Source organism: Crocodylus porosus, unplaced genomic scaffold (assembly GCF_001723895.1).
Source record: "Crocodylus porosus isolate Cpor-Errol unplaced genomic scaffold, CroPor_comp1, whole genome shotgun sequence".
Lineage (NCBI taxonomy): Eukaryota > Metazoa > Chordata > Crocodylia > Crocodylidae > Crocodylus > Crocodylus porosus.
In genome coordinates, this window is record NW_017728918.1 from 30,046,650 (window position 1) to 30,054,370 (window position 7,721).

At 43.1% G+C, this 7,721-nt stretch overlaps 1 pseudogene; it reads left to right on the forward strand.

Annotated features, from left to right (window-relative positions):
- The first annotated feature begins 267 nt into the window (after nucleotides 1–267).
- LOC109312100 lies at nucleotides 268–895 on the forward strand (annotated as a pseudogene).
- The last annotated feature ends 6,826 nt before the right edge of the window (nucleotides 896–7,721 follow it).

Below are 7,721 nucleotides of genomic sequence, written 5' to 3' on the forward strand. Positions count from 1 at the left end.
TATCAGCAGTGTAAAGCAGGCCTGAGTCCATTGGAAAAGACAACAGTGAAACTAAAGATTTACACTAGGGAAAACATCCCAGTAATAAGATCAGTAAGTGTCCCTGTTACATATAAAGGACAACAGAAAACCATAAAGGCCTTAGTAGTAAAAAGAGAAAGGCCAAACTTGTTTGGTAGGACATGGCTGAAAAAACTCAGACTAGATTGGGAAGAAATATGTAAGTTAGACTTACAGGAAATGCCAGCCCTAAAATAAATCCTGGGGGCCTACCCTGCAGTATTCCAAGAGGAGTTAGGTACTTTGAAGGGAATAAAGGCTAGGATTTATATCCAAGAGGGCAGCCAACCAAAGTATTTCAAAGGCCAGTTCCTATGCTCTCAGAGAGAGAATTGAAACAGGATTGGATAGATTGGAACTAGAACGCAGCATCTCCCCTGTGCAAATTGCTGAATGGGCAACACCCATTGTACCAGTGGCCAAGCCTGATGGAACCATACATATCTGAGGGGACTATCAAGTCACAGGCCATCAAGTTTCTAAGTTAGACAACTACTCCATTCCATGCACCAAGGACTTCCTAGTAGTGCTTGGAAGAGGCCAACAGTTTAGCAAGTTTGACATGCCCCAAGCTTATCAACAGATGGAACTCAAGGAAGACTGTAAGAAATTCACAATAAATATCCACAAGGGATTGTACCAATGTAATAGATTGCCTTATGGAGTTTCATCAGCCCCTGGCATATTCCAAAGGGTCATGGAAAATCTCTTAAAGGAGATTCCAGGGGTAGTGGTGAGGATTGTGGTGATAAGGAACACCTGGCAACACTCAGGAGAGAATTTCAAAGGCTGGAAGAAGAAGGGCTTTTTCATTAGGCAGTACTTAAGGATATAAGATCTACAAGGAGGGAGTTCATCTCATGGCAGATAAAATCACAGCTATTGAAAAGGTACTGGCCCCATAAAAGACATCAGAACTTCAGGCATATCTGGGAATGTTGAATTATTATCATTGGTTCCTTCCAAACCTTTCAGCTCTCTTAGAACCTTTACATCACCTCTTAAGGAAAGGAACCTCATGGCATTGGGGAGGTAGACAAGAAAAAGCCTTCCAAGAATCTAAAGCTATTTAAATCTTACTTAGATTTAAGCTACTTAAGCTACTTAGAGCTTTTGGTTCATTTTGATCCCAGCAAAGAATTAATCCTGTCCTGCGATGCTTCATCCTATGGAGTGGGGGCTGTGTTGTCCCATAAACTGAACAATCGGGAAGAACGGCCTGTTCAATATGCCTCAAGGACACTAAACAAAGCTGAACGGGGTTATTCTCAGTTGGATAAGGAAAGTTTAGCTATTCTATTTGGCCCAAAGAAGTTTCATCAGTATCTGTATGGGAAGGCTTTCACCATCATAACAGACCACAAACCTTTGGTAGGATTATTTAAGGAAAATAAAGTAGTACCCAGTATGGCAGTGGCATGGTGGGATTACTACAGCGGTGGGATTTGACCCTAGCTGCCTTGGGGTAAAAGATTCTTTACAAGGTAGGCCATCAGCATGGGAATACTGACACCCTGAGTGGCCTACCACTCAGCTCCTACAGAGGAGTGCCCCAGGGAAGTATTTTGCTGTTGGAACATTTGGAACAGACACCAGTGAAGGCTTCTCAGATTAAAATGTGGACTAGGCAGGATCCTATACTATCTAGGGCAATGCACTACACCTTACAGGGCTGGCAAAAACAGAATCTGGGAGGACAGCTTCGGCCCTTTTGGAACAGAAGTACCGAACTGAGAATAGAGGATGGCTGTAGTTTGTGGGGTATGCAAGTGGTAGTCCCCCCTCAAGGATGACAGAAAGTGCTGGCAGAACTACATGAGGCACATCCTGGAATTTCCTGAATGACAGCTCTGGCTTGCAGCTATGTGTGGTGGTCATGCCTAGATGAAGACCTGGAAAAGTTGGTCAAGCACTTCCCCCAATATCAAGTACATCAGCTGTCACTGGCACAGGCACCCTTGCATCCTTAGGAATGGGCAGGGCAGCCTTGGTTTCATCTGCACATAGACTATGCTGGTCCCTATTGTGGTGGGCCAGTAGGGGGCACTCCTGCACTGAGCCACCCACCTTACTGTGGCCGATCACCTTCCAGGCTCTGAGTGCCTCCCTAGGGGTGCCTCACGTCTGGCTGACCCCCTTCCTGGAGCACACTCACTAGCCTGGGGGTAATGTAAGCTACCACCACCCCGAGAAGAGACTCTCTCGGCCCTGTGTCCTTGGGGAAACACAGGCCTAATAGTCCTATGGGTACTCGACCCAGTACAGGCACTTGGGGCACTTCCCCAAATCAGGGGCCAAAAAGGAAAGTCTCCCTTAGTCCGCAGACCTAAGGGGCCTCTTAGGCATAATTTAGACCCATCACTCAGTAAGTCTCCTACACCGGTCACAAAGGAGAATTTTATTGATTACAGGGGTAGGGTGAAAATAGGGTACAAGATAGAGCAATATCATAGAAATCCCATAGAGCAAAACAGTCTGGCTGAGGTAGCCTTTTGATCATGCATCTGAGTTACTGCCAGCTATATATCTAATCAGATCTCAAGTAGCTTATTCACAAGCATCATCCAGAGGCTGTTGGAAATTCCCTCTGGAGGCAGGCAATTCCTAGCTCATGAGTTATGGTGGAGAGAGCCAGTTTCAAATGGTAAAGCTCCTCTCTAAGTCCGAGTCTTAGAGACTGGCCGCTGCCCCCTCCTCCTGGGCAGTCTTAACTTATATAGTCCCTGTGACCTCATTCACCTGGTTGCCTGTGGTATTCATCACAGATAATGCCCCAAATTTCACTAGTCATGAATTTAAGAAATTCCTTAATAAGAATAGAATAAGCACATTCAAACATCACCATACCACCCAGCTCCTGAATAAAACAGCCAGAGGTTTGGGGCCTGGAGAAAGGTAAGTCTCAGTATTCTTTGTTAAGTAAGGAACTTAACACCCGTGTCATGCACACACCTGACTGATTTACCTACCTCTCTGGCAGGGAGGGGAGAGTGAGCTGCCAGTGGACAGAGCAGTCCCTGGGCTGCAGGGGTGGGGGGCTGGTGCTTCCCTCCATGGCAGCTGCAGCCCTACCCCTGGCAGCACCCACCTGCAACCATGCAGCTCAGGTGGTCCCAGGGCACTTCAGCTGTGGAGGAAAGCACCGGGCCCTCACACAGCTTAGGCACACCGGCAGGTTCTGGGGTGGAGGGGAGATCAGGCTCGTCCCTTTTCTTGGGCGGAGCCTGCCTTCCCAGGCTGCTGCCAGGCTGCCTGCAGGGCTTCCTACAGAGCCATAGAGCTGCAGGGGCCCAGTGCTTCACTCCACAGCTGTAGGGGCAGCAAACTAAAACTCCTTGAAGGAGTTTTAATTTGCTGTGCTCCAAGTCATTTAAGGCACATTACGCCACCTAATTTCCTACTGATTAAAGCAGTGTGAAAGCATTTATCTCACTTTAAAGTGTCGTGCACACAAGCCTCTTGTTTTGTCTACACACAGCCTAAGTGGGGCAGACAGTCCTGGGGCTAGGATCCCAGCTGTGGGAAATTAACTGGCAGTTAAAAGACGAAGAGGAGAGCGAGTAAGCAGCTGAGGCTGGGGAAGGAGCAGTTTGTGGTCAGGCGGCAGACTGAAGCCCAGAGGACCTTGCTTCTAGGAAAGGCCAGAGCTACAAGGGCCCTCTCCTGCCACCTGGAGAAAGGTTGAAATTTGTTCTTTGCTTACTTTCTGGCTTGTTTGGGTCAAGGGTATTATTTGTGTAAAGGATTATTGTTTGGAGGGGTTTCTAAGGGAACAAAGAATGCTTGCACGCCAAGAAATCTATTTACACCTTATATATGTTTTACGTCCAATTATTATCAAGTAGCTTATGTAAGAGCTTTTTTTTGTAGAACTTGTGAGTTACCTTCATGGCTAATAATAGTCCTGCCTGTTGTTTCAAGGCTCCTATTTAAGCTATTCTCAGAATTCGCAGTAGTTTATAGTTGATGGTGTACAAATCCCATTAGTGCTGTCCCACTGAGTGCAGGGAAAAAATCTCTTCTATTTCCATAACAACTCAGCAATCTTGGGCAGTTGAAAACCATATTCTGGTATTCACAGATTTCACCAAGGCAAATGTGTGCAGGAGAGGCACAGGACCCATCTTTAGCAGATATAGATTTTTATTATATTCAAAGGTTTTTCCAGAATGCAGTGGTTAAACATAGTTCTTAGTGAAATCATGAAAATATAGTTTGGACTATAAAGAAGAAGGGCTTGCTTGTTCATACTAAACTTTTGTAGTAATGTATTCTTGAAACTCATCATTTGCATGTACTAAATGTGAAGAAACCAGAAAAGGATATATTGTCTGTCATGTAGCTACTCTAGAAATAGCCTTACAATAATTACTAAAAATGTTTTTTCTTTTGAATATATTTGAACATTGTTTTATGAAATTATTCAATAGCATAATGAGACATTAACTAGCAATTAGCTCATGAATAAATCTGTTACATTAAAGCCGATGATGACAGTGAACATGTTTTACTGAAATAGAGAATTTCTCATTTTCGTTTTCAGTGACAAATATTTAGGAGAACAATAGAATATGTATATAAGTCAGGAACACAGAGAGAGAAATAGCCACTTGGGACAGTATTTATCTGTAGGGTTTAGAAATAAAAGAATCAGAAATGTGTTTGGAACCAGGTTAGGCCCAGATTGACCCTTGCCCAATGTGAGAATAGGAAAATGCTATTGAATTTAAAGAATTATTTATTTTCTAACATCCATATTCAATAGTTGAGTTTAAAATTGGTCCCATCGTAAATGGCATTATTTACAGTATGCAACAACAAAAAATGCAATTTTTAAAACTCTAGATCCGTGAGGTTACATTAGATCTGTGCCAGTGTAAATGAACCCAGATTCTGGACCTTCACCATTCTGTCTGCACCAGTTCGTCATGTCGAAGGTTAGATTCCACTGGAAGTGGATTGCTGTGACTGCCCTGTTCTAGATAACAGCTCTCGGCATGGGCAAAAACTGAGCTTTGAATAGAAAATAAAAAGAATCATGGATGTGGTAGGAAAGAACATTTGTCTGAAATTTAGAAAATATAACGGATACTACTTCGAAGGACTGCTTCTTGGAACTTTGCAGATATACCCTTGCCAGAAAAGCTTACTATATTAATGAATGACAAGAAGCAATGGTAACTGAAAAAAGAAGCTGGGTTGGGGAAAGGAAAGATGTAGAAGGCCACACAATGGAGAAAGTTTTAAAACATTTCACTTTCTACTATGTCTGCAGTAACCTAGGTATATACTTTTTCTTTTTCCCCATCATTATTCATTTACAGCTCAACTGTTACCACAGGATCCCTGAAAATCTTTAGGATTACTTTTTTAAACAGCTAAACATCGCTTTCCAAGCCAGCCCTTTGTAACGAAAGTCTCCTTCATCCAAACTCCTCACAATCTCTGACACCTTCAGCTTTTGCTTTTGTTTACCTGCAAGATAGCCAGAATGAGGTCAAGTCTTTGCTGCCATCTAAGATGGGACCAGCAAAATGTCAATTGTACAACAAAATGCCATGTATTCTAATATTGCTTGGGTTCTGGGGCTGTGAAATTCAGATTCTGGTTTCGTTGGGGAGCCAAGCAGCAGGGCTTGATCTTTGAGAAGGTAATGCTCCAGCCTATGTAACAAGGATGGCAGAAGGACACATATGGTACTTTGAACCCTGGTTTGGCATTGGGAAATGTGCATTTGTGGGAGAGGGGAAGGGGAGCACAGCTCACTTGCTCAGCAGGGAATAGGGAGAAAAAAAAGAGTCTGTAAATTTATTAACATACCAAAAGTATCAATTCACCAAGTAAAATTCACACATAAATCACATTTAGTTCTGGCTTTAGATTGGCAAGTGACCAGAGAGCTCAATTAATTTACTGCTAGGCTCAGATGGACTCTTGGTTTACCCAGTATGAGCGATACAGACTACTGCTCCCTAAACAAATGCCCAATCCTCAAGTGAGGCATTAGGCCTTCATGCAGGTAATCAAGCTTCAGCATAAGAATATTAATGGATCTTTATGAACCTTACCAGTCCTTTCCCCTGTTTTAGGAGAGGATTAGGCCATTCCAGCTTCATTGCTGTAGTTTCTGCCACGACAAACTTTGCAAACGTAGCAGTAATGCAAAACACATATTCATGTAGCAGTGTAAGATTTTTGTAATGACTGCATGCCAGTGGTTATCTATTTGGAGCCATACATTGAATAGCACTGGAAAGCTGTACAGACAGAGGTTTAAATTATTTTAATTAAGATGATATTAGGTTCTGTAAAAACATACACATAGATAGTCCCTGTCCTAAGGAGCTTGACATCTTAATAAACAAGAGACTTCTTAGATCCAGCTATATTCTCTACTCTTTACATTCTGTGAAGTAGTTAATTTTTCTTCATGTGTCCAGCCAAGCTAGGTGAGGTACCATGGAGACAAAGGTCTGTTTAATTTCTTCCTCCCACAGTGAACTTAAATGGGAAGTCTCACTCTGTTATCTGACTTGATCCATGACTTGCTAGCCCTATATTTAGATGGATGCAGGTAAGAATATCATTTATTGATGCAGTCAGTCACTTGCTATCCTGCTATGTCTCTATCCAGAGACATATGAAGGGACATGAGAAGGTGCATGTTTTTGTTTTGACATTTAGTCTGATGTCCATTTTTTCCTTACTTAAACCATCTGTTCAGTGCAGCTTCTTACTGTTTTTCTGAGTTACATGCTCTCACTTTTGCTAATAATATAACGACTAGTTCTTTGTTTCTTTAGATGTGTGCACGGGTATATATTACATATTAAATATGAAATAAAACAGTACAAAGAAATCTCTTATTTTTACCAGATACAGTTAGTATTGTAATTATTAGGTTTGACTCAAAGCACACTAATAGAACTCTAATAGGTAAATATGATAAGCAATTTGGTACTCAGGGGGCATGTCTATATATGCTCCAGCTACATAGTTGTTATTGGACAGTCTTGGCAGCGGAAGGGGCGTTTCCAATGCTACTGTGCACTAGTAATGAGCCACAGCGCAGTAGTGTTGGCATCATGGTTTGTGCCCACTGATGCTATGTCACTGAAGCAATGAGCTATACTGCCATAGCTCATCACTATGGTAACGTAGCATCTCATGTAGCACACCCAGTGGCTATCTCTACACATGTGCTTTATTGTGGAGTTGACTAATTAGTTCCACAGTAAAGCGCTGCTGTCCTCATGTGTACTAGTATTACAGTGCAATAAATTAATTAACTCCACCATAAGATAGCACTGTTGGGGACAGTACTGTCTTACGGTGCAGTAGTTTAGTGTAGTGAAACGCACATGTAGACAGTGACAGGGGCTGGCTAAGGCATGAGGGTGCTAAAGTGTAGGGGCTGCCTGCTGCATAGCTCTGCACTTCAGCACTCTTGTGCTCCAGCCCACCCCTCTGCCACCCAGCACTACCACTTGGAGCCTGGGGCTGACATCCCAAGCCTGCTGTCAGCCCAGGGTTGCTCCACCCCTGCTCAAAGTACTGCTGTCCCAGGTGCACATGTAGACATTGCTCCCGGGGGCAGCTGACTGGAGCTGGAGCTTATTGTGTTGCAGTAATTTCATATGTAGATGCACCCAGTTTTACTA